Source organism: Panthera tigris, chromosome A1, assembly GCF_018350195.1.
Source record: "Panthera tigris isolate Pti1 chromosome A1, P.tigris_Pti1_mat1.1, whole genome shotgun sequence".
Lineage (NCBI taxonomy): Eukaryota > Metazoa > Chordata > Mammalia > Carnivora > Felidae > Panthera > Panthera tigris.
Window position 1 is genome coordinate 8589886 of NC_056660.1, and position 13194 is coordinate 8603079.

General features: G+C 41.9%; 1 protein-coding gene across 9 annotated transcripts in view; it reads left to right on the plus strand.

Annotated features, from left to right (window-relative positions):
* Positions 1 to 13194, plus strand: part of MTUS2 (microtubule associated scaffold protein 2) — a 566317-nt gene that overhangs the window by 394565 nt on the left and 158558 nt on the right. The gene's annotated exons all lie outside the window — the stretch shown is intronic.

Genomic DNA, 13194 nt, shown 5'->3' on the forward strand with positions numbered 1-13194 from the left:
CCACAGATTGCTCGTTGTTGAAGTTGGTCAATAGAATAGATTCCACTAACTAGACTGCTCTCTCTACTCTAGCATATACATAAAGTGTTGCATAATAATATGATAAACTGTGTCAACAGAGTGGCTGCTTTAGTTGAAGGAAGGTTCAATGGAAATCAGGTATGTCAGGTGTGGTAGCAACCCAATCTCATGTGGTTGTGCCAATCTCATGGTAGGCCCATGAGAATTTCATTATCGGGCCATCTGGGTGGCTCAGTTGGTTAAGCGTCTGACTCTTGATTTCAGCTCAGTTCGTGATCTCTCCATTCATGGGATCGAGCCCTGCCTCTGGCTCTGCCCTGACAGTGCAGAGCCTCCTTGGGATTCTCTCTCTCCCTCTCTCCGTGCCCCTACCCTGCTCCTGTGCTTGCTCCCTCTCTCTCAAAATAAATACATAACATTTTTTTAAATTTTCATTATTTTTTCAAATAGTTCGGCTACATAAGAGATTTCTGAAAGCCATGCGATCTTGATAACAGGAATTCTCTTCCACTTTGCATTATTTCATAAAACATTGTAATGCACTGAATCTAATTTGGTCCTCACAGAAACTCTGAGAGGAAGGCAGAAAGCTTTCTTTTACAAAAGAGAGAAGGACAGACCACAACTCGGAGTGTGAAACACTTGTCCAAGGTCATCTGATGGCATCCGGAAATAAACACATGTTGTGTATGTTTCCAGCGCCTTTTCCGTAATATTAGCAGTATCAGATGGGGGCTATCAGAATTCTGTCATCCACAGTGTGTCTATTAACGTCAAGTTTCGTGTTACCACGAAGGTAGTAGTAAGAGAATGGCACCAAGGACTTCTTGCCTCAGGCTACGTCCTCCTGGAGATGGCCTGGTATAGAGTTCGGGGTGATGCCATGACCACTGTGTTGGCTTTTGTTACTCCTGGCTCGTAGCTCAGCACCCTGATACACCATCTGCAGGTTTTCCTTAAAATTCCAAATAATGCCTTTAAGAGAAGTAGGAGCCTTTTCATAGAAGCTGAAATTGTGTGTGTGTGTGTGTGTGTGTGTGTGTGTGTGTGTGTGTGTGTGTGTGAAAACACTCACCTAGCCCTCCCTGAGTGGAGACGTGTGTGTGATTTTCTCCAGAGGCAAAACTTAAGTCTGTACTTTCTTGGTTCCTTCTTAGGATGAGCCATCACTTTCTTTGTCAAAAATTCAAGTATACCTTCTTTCAAGCTGACCTATGAGGCATCCAGTGGATCTACTGGACCTGCTCTTCTAAGTTAAAAACATGATGATGATAATTGCTTTCTTCCTTATTCCAGACCCACATACGTTGTATTGTTGCTCTTCCTTGACCAGTTCATTGCTGGGTTCCTGAGTATCTGTGCTGGGGATAGAATAGTCTGGAGATAGAAAGATGAGTGAGACACAGTTCCTGTCCCAAAAAGGTTCACAGGCTGGTGGTAGAGAAGCACAAAAAAATAGTTGCAGAAACATTGTTAAGTGTTATAATGAACTATTATTATACAGTCTAATGTTGATCATCTTGCTTGGCCTCAGCCCAGCCAACCTCATGGAGTGGTTTATGTTGCAGTGCTAGCTGGTCTAAGGTATGTTCTGTCATAGGATGCCTGGGGGGCTCAGTTGGTTGAGCATGCAACTCTTGATTTCAGCTCAAGTCATGATCCTAAGGTCATGGGATTGAGCTCCACGTTGAGCCCCACACAGAGTGTGGAACCTGCTTAAGATTCTCTCTCTCTCTCTCTCTCTCTCTCTCTCTCTCTCTCTCTCTCTTTCTCTCTCTCTCCCTCTCCCTCTCTCCCTCTGTCCCCCTCTGACCCTCTCCCAGCTCGTGCCCCCCCAACTAAAATTAAAAAGGAAGGAAAAAGAAAGATATGTTCTTTCCTTTCCCCATCCATCCCATCCATCAAGAGAATAAGATCAGTGAGGGAGAAGCCATATTTGCTTTGTTGCCCAGCTAGGGTAAGGAGACCACACACATTGCTTAAAATCCCAGAGAAAATGGAATTGAGATGTCAGGGAAAGGTATGGATTGGGAAAATGAAGCCAAAAGCTCATTTTAAAGATGTCAGGACTTTGTCTTCCAACTTTTATCTAATTCTAACACCTAAGGCTTTCTTGCATTTCAAAGTTATTGCTAAAAGATGAATTTTATCACTGCACATTAGCTTTGCATTTATCCCATGGGTTGGAATTTCTAAGTTAAATAAAATCTAGTTTCAGAAATAAAATCAGCTTTCACATTGCCTTGTGTCATCAAAGCTTCTTAAAAATGAGAAGGTAGGCATGCAGATTACCACCAAATCCCAAATCATTGGATTTCTTGGGACTGTAAGGTGTCTGGGTATGTGAATTACTTAGATAATGCCAACCCTTGTTTTTTTCAACCCGTGTTGTTGGGAACATTTCTGAACTGCAATGCTCTGCTTCTTTCCCTTGGTGATTCCAGGCTAATGATGGCAGAGCTCTTGTATCTTTGGGTCCTCTGCTCAATTACTGTCATCCATAATTGCAGATGCAACACGTTTCCCAACAGAAATACCCTGGGAGTGCTTGGGCTGTTGCCTTTAACCTAGATTTCATCCTGGTTCATTCATTCAGGAAACATCTAAGTACTTATTTTCAGCCATAGGGTGACTTGGATTCAAGGATAATTAGAAAAGTTCTTGCTTTTAAGAAGCTTACACTATGGTACACCGAGTTATAAACCAATAAATGGAGGGAGTGCAAGAGATCTATAGTCTTAACAGCTGGATTCTAGTTAATTCTAGCAGACCAAACATTCAGAGTAAAGTGGATTAAGAAAAAAATGACCTGAAAAAGTTTAAATTAAATATGATAGGTTTTTATTATTTATTTAATCACTTTCCCTTTGTTGTTTATTTAATCATTTTCTAACTTATTTATTATTTAGTTGCTTTCTGACTTCAGAAAAGATCCAAAGGAGCATGCAGTAAAGGGCACAAAATAACACAGTTGCAAAGATAAAATTCCAATAAAAACAGGAAAATCCTGATGAAACTAGGCTCAGTTTCCTGGCTCAGGAGCAAAAGAAGAAATACAATCAGAGTTTGGAAAAAGAGCATGTCATTTCTTCGGAAGAGAGAAACTTATTTCCTAGCACACACTTTTAAGATTTAAATTCTGGGGCGCCTGGGTGGCGCAGTCGGTTAAGCGTCCGACTTCAGCCAGGTCACGATCTCGTGGTCTGTGAGTTCGAGCCCCGCGTCGGGCTCTGGGCTGATGGCTCAGAGCCTGGAGCCTGTTTCCGATTCTGTGTCTCCCTCTCTCTGCCCCTCCCCCGTTCATGCTCTGTCTCTCTCTGTCCCAAAAATAAATAAAAAACGTTGGAAAAAAAAAAATTTTAAGATTTAATTCTGTGGATTAAAAAAGACATATGTTGAACAACATAGTGGACAACAATTTTGTTGTAAACCTATCTATTGTGATAATAAAATAATTAGAAAAGAGTTTAAAATTCCAGAATAGAGAGGGGCACCTGCGTGGCTCAGTGGGTTAAGCGTCCAACTTCAGCGCAGGTCACGATCTCATGGTTCATGGGTTCGAGCTCCATGTCGGGCTCTGTGCTGACAGCTCGGAGCCTGGAGCCCGCTTCGGATCCTGTGTCTCCCTCTCTCTGCCCCTCCCCTGCTTGCACTCTCTCTCTCTCAAAAATAAACATTAAAAAATTTTTTAAAAGATTTTGGAATAGGGAAGGCTTTTCTAAACATGATATGAAACCTTGAAATGCTTAAAAACTGATAAAAATAGCTATGTAAAAATTTATAATTTTCCACAATGAAAGACATAGAATTAAGGAGATAGACTGAATGAAAATGCTGCAACAAAGCGTTCCATGAAAATAAATAGGAAAGATACAACTTAATTGGAAAAACAGGTAGAAGAGATGAATGGGTAATTCACACAGACGTACAAAGTAGTCAATGGTCATAAACATATGAAAAGATGTTCAAATGCACTAATAACTAAATACATTTAGCTTTTTAAATGAGATACCATCTTTTTCATTCAGATTAGAAAAAATTAAAAAGGTTTATCACAGCCGGCATTAGTGAGAACACTGCAAACGAACACTACAGTGTTCGTTAACAGGAATATAAATCTGCACAAGCTTGTAGAGGACAATTGGTCACCTACAAAAATTTAAGCGTATATAATGTGTAATCCAGCATTTCTGCTTCTGGGAATCTCTCTTACAAAAATTCTTGCTTAGACAGCAATGACATCCAAGTACAGCTTTTTTGGCAACAATGATTATAATATTAAAAAATTGGAAACAATCTAAATATGCATCAATATGGAGATATTTAAATAAGCTATGATACATCTATTCACTAGACTGCTGTTTAGTCTTTCAAAAAGAATGATGGGGGCACCTGGGTGGCTCAGTCAGTTAAGCATCTGACTTCGGCTCAGGTCATGATCTCGCAGTTCGTGGGTTCGAGCCCCGCGTTGGGCTGTGTGCTGACAGCTCGGAGCCTGGAACCTGCTTCCGATTCTGTGTCTGTCTCTCTCTCTGCCCCTCCCCTGCTCACACACACACACACACACACACACACAGACACACACACACACACACACTATCTCTCTCTCTCTCTCTCTCTCTCTCTCAAGAATAAGTAAACATTAAAAAAAAATTTTTAAATAATGATCATTACCTCATAGATCTCGGTGTGGCAACAACAGAAAGTTCTAGTGTTTAGTGCTAAACTAACACTAGTTAGTTAAAAGATATATACTGAACATCCTGTCCATGGCTGTTGCCAAGAATTTTAGAAGCTTAGCCTTGGTCTTTCAATAGTCCTTTTTCTCAAAATTTTCATGAAAAGTTTTTCTGCTGTTCATGTCAAATACAAAATCTCAATGGTGCCTTGATCCCTGTAATTCTATGTGAATTTCGGCTTTACCCCTTGCCTCTTCATACTTGTTTGCAGTTGTTGTAGCAAATAGGAAAATATTTTCCGTTGAAAATATTGATCTGAAGATAGATCCGGGTCAATATGCCCTCTGATTCTGTCATGTTGACGTGATGGATTATAGAAAATACAATTACTTGATTCACCCTACGGTATGGAAGGATTTCCTACGGTTATATAGAAAATGAACAGTTGGTAACTTGTCAGAGGGGAAAAAAAAAAAACCCCTCTGGGAATAGGGAGGCTGTCACTCCACTTGTATTATAAAAATTGTTTGACTAATTTAAAAGTAGATTCTTATTCCTGAATTAAATTCCACAAATGTCGGTATTTCTGAGCATAGTGTAATTTAAAACTACAAGTATCTGGTCAACATTATTAAAGTGTGTCTACCGAGCCCTTCGGCATGTACAATGAGCTGCCGAAACAGATACTCCCACCTTCCCTCCGGTCCGGCCAGACACCATCGCCCCTTTCTGAGCACACCTTAAATGAAGAAAGTTGAGAAAGAGCTTGCTGAAGTAAAATATTCTGCTTCAGGAAAAGACAAGGCAGGTAAAAGGATTGCTTTAAGTGCTATTGGAATCTTGGCTCTAGATGATTTGGGGGGTTGTTGTTACTGTAGCCTGTAATATATGCCCTTTTAACCTAAATAGCTCCAAGATCGTGTTGTTTTGTAATGACAAGAGTCATGGCATCCCACACTGTGGACTCACGTGTGTTCACAAACCTCCAGGAGTGGCACCTGAAGGAGGCAAGTTGGAAGCAATTAGGCTACGCTGGGCTCTTCAGTATGGAAGGTGTTATTGCTTTGTGTCGACTGCGTTCTCCCTGAGGCTGAGTCTCCGTTGCAATCCCTTATTTGTCACCGTGAAGCCAACAGGGGAACCAGCAATAGGTGGGGGACAGGGGAGCCGACAGTAGAGTAGAAGCGTTTAGAAAGAATCTCTGTTGGAGAAAGATAAAAGCAATAAATTGGAGACCATTCCTTTGCGTGAGGTCACGGAGACAGGGAAATATCATGGGGATGATGTATGGAATGTCTGGAAGGAGGATCTGTCCACTTCATCATTCTAAAAGTCATGTTCCTGGGTGTCCCGGAAGGCCTGTTTGCTGTTCTTTCTGGCCACCAGTGGGGAGGTTCCTAGCGCCTCCCAGCAGCCAGGAAGTGCTGTGATTCACCAGCTGTGACACGAGAGTCAACCCTTAGTCGTCCTGGGGAGTGAGGACGGGTGGAATTTGATTGCGTGAGCATCAGCTCTTTCAACAAATGTTGACTGAGCCCCTTCTTTGAGTTGAGCCCTGTGCTGGGTAGTTGGGGAAGTCATGATGTATGAGACAGACAGTTTTTGCCCCTGTGGATCCGAGGGTATAACAGGAGAAAAAAACATAGAATTATCAGTACATGATTAATTATTTAATTACAGTCATGCTAAGTGCTGTGAAAGGGAAATGAGTATACAATGAAGGTATATTACACAGACATAATGTAGTGTGCAGAAAACACATAGGCCCAGATCTAAATGATCAGTAGAAGTTGCCAGACCGCAATGGTGGGGAACAGCGTTCCATGCGGGTGAACCATGGGAACTTCCTCTTTGTAAATATTAGAGGTTCCCAAGTCTCCCTCCCCTTAAAATCTTGGATCGGGGCTGCTAACGATTAGATCTGAAACTGAAAATACGTACTCCCTACTTTTCCCTTCTAACCTTTTTATGGAGGAACTTGCTAGCTGTGAAATAGTCAAAAGACAGCATATGCGAAAAAGAAATTGCATAGAAAATCTGTAGCTGCTTCATCAGTTTTTGATGTTATTGGTGAGTCCACCTTGACTTTAATGATTACATAAAAGTTGTCCCTTCAGGAGCTCATGGGGAGTTTGATTTTTTATGTTGTTGTTTTTTAGGACACTTGAGTTTTAAACTCTTAATAACCTGATCCTCTATTTCCGGTTTTGTGATGTGCTATTTAACAATTATAATTAAATGCCCCAGAATGATCTAAGTAAGGGAGAAGACACATTTCTCTTGCTCTGCTATGTCTCAAATTCTTTCATTAAAACAACAAGAGGGGCACCTGGGTGGCTCAGTCGAGCATCTGACTTCAGCTCAGGTCATGATCTCATGGTTCATGAGTTCAAGCCCCACATTAGGCCCTGCACTGACAGTTCAGAGCCTGTTTAGGATTCTCTCTCTCTCTCTCTCTCTCTCTCTCAAAATAAATAAATAAAAGCTTAAAAAAATATTTTGGGTGATTTGAGAAGCGTCTGGGACAACCCATAGTACCAGAGGAGAATTTATAAAATGCAGTGACTCACCTTGCTATTCAGCGACCCGCAGGGTGTGAAACCTTTTGTTTTGTGGCAACTCCTCAAAAGTAAGGCACAAAAACCCAACTTCCGTTTAAGAGTATATCCACGGATCTGAAAGGTTACACACCTGGTATTTTGCCCACTCCGTTTGTCAGCCTCGAGGAGCTATGGGAGCCGGCCCAGCCGTAATTAATGCAAATGGTCTTTAGAGCTGTGTTTTCCATTGTGATTTCTGACATTTATGTGTTTCAGCACTCTGCCTACTGTGCCGTAAATGCATTGTTATGCAAATTGCTATCATGATGTAGCGAGGTCTCTTAGCATGATGAACATGGAACTTTTAAGTACATGTCAGCGTTTACAACTTTTCATTTCCTTCCAGATTCACATATCCTACTAGCTCACTTACACTGATGAAACGCCTGCTCCTAATTACGGTCTTCCTGGGGACCGTCTAAAATGCAAATATAAGAAAGAGACAAATGCCGGTGCTCCATTTTCTACGAAGAAGAGTAGCACATTTCTTGGACATTGCAGAGCCTTCCTGTCTTTCGTTTTTCATCCCTTCATCAGCCTATTTGTGTTGAGAACGACTCAACACTGCCCCGTGTTACTAATCGGTAATCAGCCCACCAGCCTGGCCGACAAGAGTCCACATCCCTCCCTCCCGCCCTTCCCCACAGTTGGCAGCCGCACTTCACCGTCTGAACGCAAATCTAGTCCTGTTCCGCCCCCGCTTGGGACGTCTTAGTGGCTTCTCCTTAACCACAGGCACAGACTCCATGTAACTGTAACACGAGGTGAGTCCAGGCAGGGACAACACCAGGAGGAGCTGTCGCACAAAGTAAACTTTATCTGCCGCAAGTCATAATAGCACTCATTGAGTCCTTACTGTATGCTCAGCCAGACCCCTCATCGCCTTGCTTTGTCGCTCGTAACTCTTCTTAACCCCCTTTTATCGACGAGGAAGCTGGATTCGAGAAAGCAAATAATTAGCCCCAGGTAACAGAACCAGATGTCGGGGTTGGACTCAAGCCTGGGTAACTGACTGCAGAGCTCCCACGTGCACCCAGGGCCCGTCTCGTAGCCCTGGCACCGGGTGGTCCTGACGGTGATGGCCCTCCTCACCCAGCAGCTGTGGCCAGTGTCACGCATCTGAGGACCAGCCTGCTCCGGCTGCCAGCATGGGCACTTTTGTGTCCGTGACCTGGGAAAAATGACAAGTTATTGGACCTGTATTTAAAATTTTTTTTTTTTTAAATGGATCCTTTAAAAAAAAAAAAAATTGGCTACACCTCTTTAGGTTTTAAAAAACAAAAGCCACCTTGGACATCTTTCTGTCTCCACGTGATTTTTATTCCAGTGAATGGAGCGACTTGATCAGTAAGCTGCGTTGAATTTCTGTCACGTAGAATTCGGATGGCAGAGGAAATAGCTTTTTTTTTTAATTTTTTTTTTAACGTTTATTTATTTTTGAGACAGAGAGAGACAGAGCACGAACGGGGGAGGGTCAGAGAGAGAGGGAGACACAGAATCTGAAACAGGCTCCAGGCTCTGAGCAGTCAGCACAGACCCCGACGCGGGGCTCGAACTCACATACCGCGAGATCGTGACCTGAGCCAAAGTCGGACGCTTAACCGACTGAGCCACCCAGGCGCCCCAGAAATAGCTTTGAAGTTACATGCAGATTCCAGTTGTGGTCATCCCGCTAATGGCTCTGTGACCCTGATCTGATTACTTAACCTTTCTGACCTCGGATGTCTCATTGGAAAAAGGACAGTATAACAACCTTGTTCAGTGATGATTTCATACACTAGTACAGTGCTTATAATCTATAGGTTCTAAACAAGTATTTATAATAAGTTAATGCCGCTCGTAAGTACATTTTTTGCAGGCTTGATAAGTGCCTGGCATTGTGCAAAGCACTTTTAGTATATTCTGTTGTACCCTCACAGCAGCCTGTGGGGTAGCTACTGTTAGTCTTTTCCATTTTACACCTGAGGAAACGGAGCTCAGAGAGTTTAAGTAACCTGCCGGAAGTCATACAATGAAGCAAACAATAGAGTTAAGTGTCTGGACCCCAGACAGATAAGCCCACATATGCTAAGCAACCTCCCCATAGGTCTTGTACCTAACTTCAAAAGAAAAGAGTTAAAAAAAAATCTGACCTTCTCTACTGTTGGTGAAGATATAGAGCATGACAAATTGCCACAGTCCTGCCAGGAGACAGGGAAATGGACCCAGCCTCTTTGGAAAACAGTGTGACATTGTCTTACAATGTTTGCACCTGCCTTAAGTTAGGGCTTCTGCATGTACGTGTATGAGAAATGCATACACACGTGTATCAGGAGACACATACAAGTATGTTCAAAACAGCATTGCTAAAAGTTCCTCAAGCTTCCGTCGGAACAGCTATGCTGTGATACATACACACCACGGATCCCTATTTGGCAGTGACCGTGGACTAGGGCTGCATGAATGTTACAGTGTTTAGTAAAAATTGCAAGACACAGCATAGTGACTGATTACACAGTTAATAAAGAAGGGCGCCTGGGTGGCTCAGTCAGTTAAGCGTCTGACTCTTGATTTTGGCTCAGGTCATGATCTCACAGTCTTGATATTGAGCCCCACATCTGGCTCCGTGATGGGCATGAAGCCTGCTTAAGACTCTCTCTCTCTCCCTCTCTCTCTCTCTCTCTCTCTCTCTCTCTCTCTCTCTCCCCCCCCCCCACCTGCCCCTCCCCCTTTCAAAAGTAAAAATAAAGTTTATAAATAGACTTAAGGATATTGCTTATGTGGAATAGCAAGGAAAAGCAAGGAATAATGGCTAAAGCATGACAGTGGCTTTCCCAAGTGGGAAGGAGGAAGCTTGAGACATGATAAGCTCTGGGTGCCAGTAATGTTTGAATGTTCTAGTTCTTGACCTGAGTAGCAACTTCGTGAGTGTTGGCTTTCAATTACTTGTAAAACTGTGCAACTAAGTTTTAAGCAGTATTTTTCACAACAAAAAGTGTTTAAAACTGTATTATAGTACTTTATTAAGAAAAGAAATATACACACACACACACACACACACACACACACACACACAACATGGTCTGAAGTAATGCATTTCAGTGGGTTCATAGTGGTTATTCCTAGGTAAAGAAATGGCAAAAATGAAGAAAACATGTATTTTCTCATTTTTCTACAATGGACATGTGTCATTTTATGAAAAAGGAAATGACTTACTTAAATATTTACTTACATGTCATGACTGAGTCTTGATCTGTCACCTTATGAGCCAGCCAACTTAAGCTGTATGCAATGGCCCATAACAGTTTTACTTCCTGTGTACTTTCTATTTTTTTCAGTAGTCATCATTCCATTCATTGGCAACCTCGATCTCATGTATGGTTTCCCATTTATTAAAAAAAAAAAAAAGAAAAGAAAACAGAAAAGTAGCACATTAAGTATTTAACTGAACAGTGGTATTTTTTTAGCCTCACATTGGGTTTTTCAGGGGAATTCAGAAATGCTGGAGGGAAACAGTAAGAATATTCACCTTGCTAGTGAAGGGCCAGAGATGAGTTAGGCTGGACCCAAGAAGCAAACAAACCCTCTGGTGTCATACTCCTCCCTGCTGGTCCTGCGTGGGCTGGCCCTGTACCCCTTGAACCTTTGCACATGATCCCCCACCCGACTGTACCCTTTCCTTCTTGCCGATTCTTCTGCATACTTCACATCTTAGCTCAAGAGTAACCTTCTTGGGAGAAGCCCTACCTCGTTCCTCCTTGGAGCTCCCAGAGAGCAAGCTTTCCTCAGGCCCCCAGCTGCCACTTGCTAGGCCATCTTGTCATTACTTATTCACATGTCCCGCTAATTGGTGGATTTCAGAAGGAGGATTTTGTCTTTTCACCTTGAAATCGGCACTAGCTGATATCATGCAAAGTACAGCGGAGCCACCCAGTAAATGTATGATGAATGAAGGAAGGAAGGAATGCAGAGGACCTTTTAAGGAACGAATAGTTCAGAACATCAGGAAGGGCTGACACAGCCTGTGGAGTAAAACTGCAGAATACTAACATGAGGGCGATGTTTAATACTAAATAGACCGAGCTAGGGATTTTTATTTATATGTGGAAAATGTTAGCGCTTAAAAGCACAATTTTGTAGTTATCTCGAATTAATGTGAAAGCAAATTATTGGGTCGAATGAGACCAACAATCCAGACCATTATTTCTTTCATTTAGGCTCACCTCACTAAAACTGCCACGATAAATAAAACCCTTATGTCTGTTTGTATAATTTCCAAAATATAAAGTATTTTTCCCACCACCACTTACGTAGTCACATTTTCTCAGTACCCAATAGGTCATGCGGTGTCTTGATTCCCCTGGAGAGCTGCTTGTTTTCTTCTCACAATCCATCACCTTCAGAGCTTTCCTCATTTTGTTTCTAACAGTGTGTAAAGTGATTTCTCATTACTCACTCGGGGCTTGCCTGTTTATTATGTAGGGAGAGGGAGGTGTTGGAGAACAAATAAGAAGGAGACAATAAGGAGAGGTTTCAAAATGTTAGGAATTCATCTAATCTCAAGGCTGATTTCATTTCCCACAGAGGAAGAACATAATTAGGAAGAACAACTAACTCATTTGCTCATAAATGTTTACTGAGTGGGCAGTTCTCCTACAATGCATTGTCTAGTGGGAAATATAAACAGGTAGAAGGTCTATAGTATAATAAAGTTGTAGCCACAGAGCATGATAGCAGCATCTAGAAACCTCTAGGTTGAGATCTAAAGGATAAGTTGGAGCAGAGCTATCTGGAGACAAAAGAATGAAGGAAGCTGCTTCAGAATTCCGCAAGAGACGTGACACTAGTCTGAATTAAGTCGTGGTAACTATGAGAAGGGAGGCGGACTAAATTTAAGAGAGCTACATGATTATGTTTCACAGGATTTGGTGTTTTATTACATGTGAAGAAGTGAGAAAGAGGGAGGGGACAAGGATGAAATCAACACTTCTGGTTTAGGCAAAAAACATATTTACTGAGAGAAGGCAGGACTGGAAAGAAGTTTTGTTGGGTGACAAGGAGTTCGATTTTGGCTATATTGAGTGTCATGTGCATGGGAGATATCCAAAAAAAGACATTTATATATAGAATATATATGGAGTACAAATATATACATACATATATATATACATATATATATATATATACATACATATATATATATGTACACATACACACACACACACACACACACACACACACACACACACATACATATATATGGAGGACAAATAGTAGGAGTTCCATAAAAAGGAAACAAAGAAGTCAGAGGGGAGGGAATTAACAAAGTAATACTTCAAGAAATTTCCTAGAATTCATAGGATGACAATCTGCAGACTAAAAGAACCTACCAAGTGCCCAGTACAATTAATGCAAAATGACCCACACCAGGATCCATCAGTATGAAGTTGTACTGGGAAAAGGAAGAGGCACCAAGACCTTCCCGAGAGAACAAACAGATCACATACAAAAGGTTGGAACTAGAAAGGCATCCAGCTCCTCAGTAACAACCCTGCAAGCTGAAGGAGAAATGCATTCACAGTTCTGGGGAAGATGATTATCACATTAGAATTCTGCATTAAGCCAGTCACTTGTATGAAGAAATCTTTAGCCATGAATGATGTGAGATAATTTACCTCCTATGTACATTTCTCTGGAATCGAAAACAAAATGTGCTTTACCAGAATAAGGAAGCAGACCAAGAAAAAGGAAGACATGAGGTCCAGAAAAAAAGGGACCCAATATAGGAAAGAGGCAAAGGAAGGGTGCCTGGGTGGCTCAGTTGGTTAAGTGTCCAACTTCGACTCAGGTCATAATCTCGCAGTTTGCAAGTTTGAGCCCCACATCAGGCTCTGTGCTGACAGCCTAAGACCTGG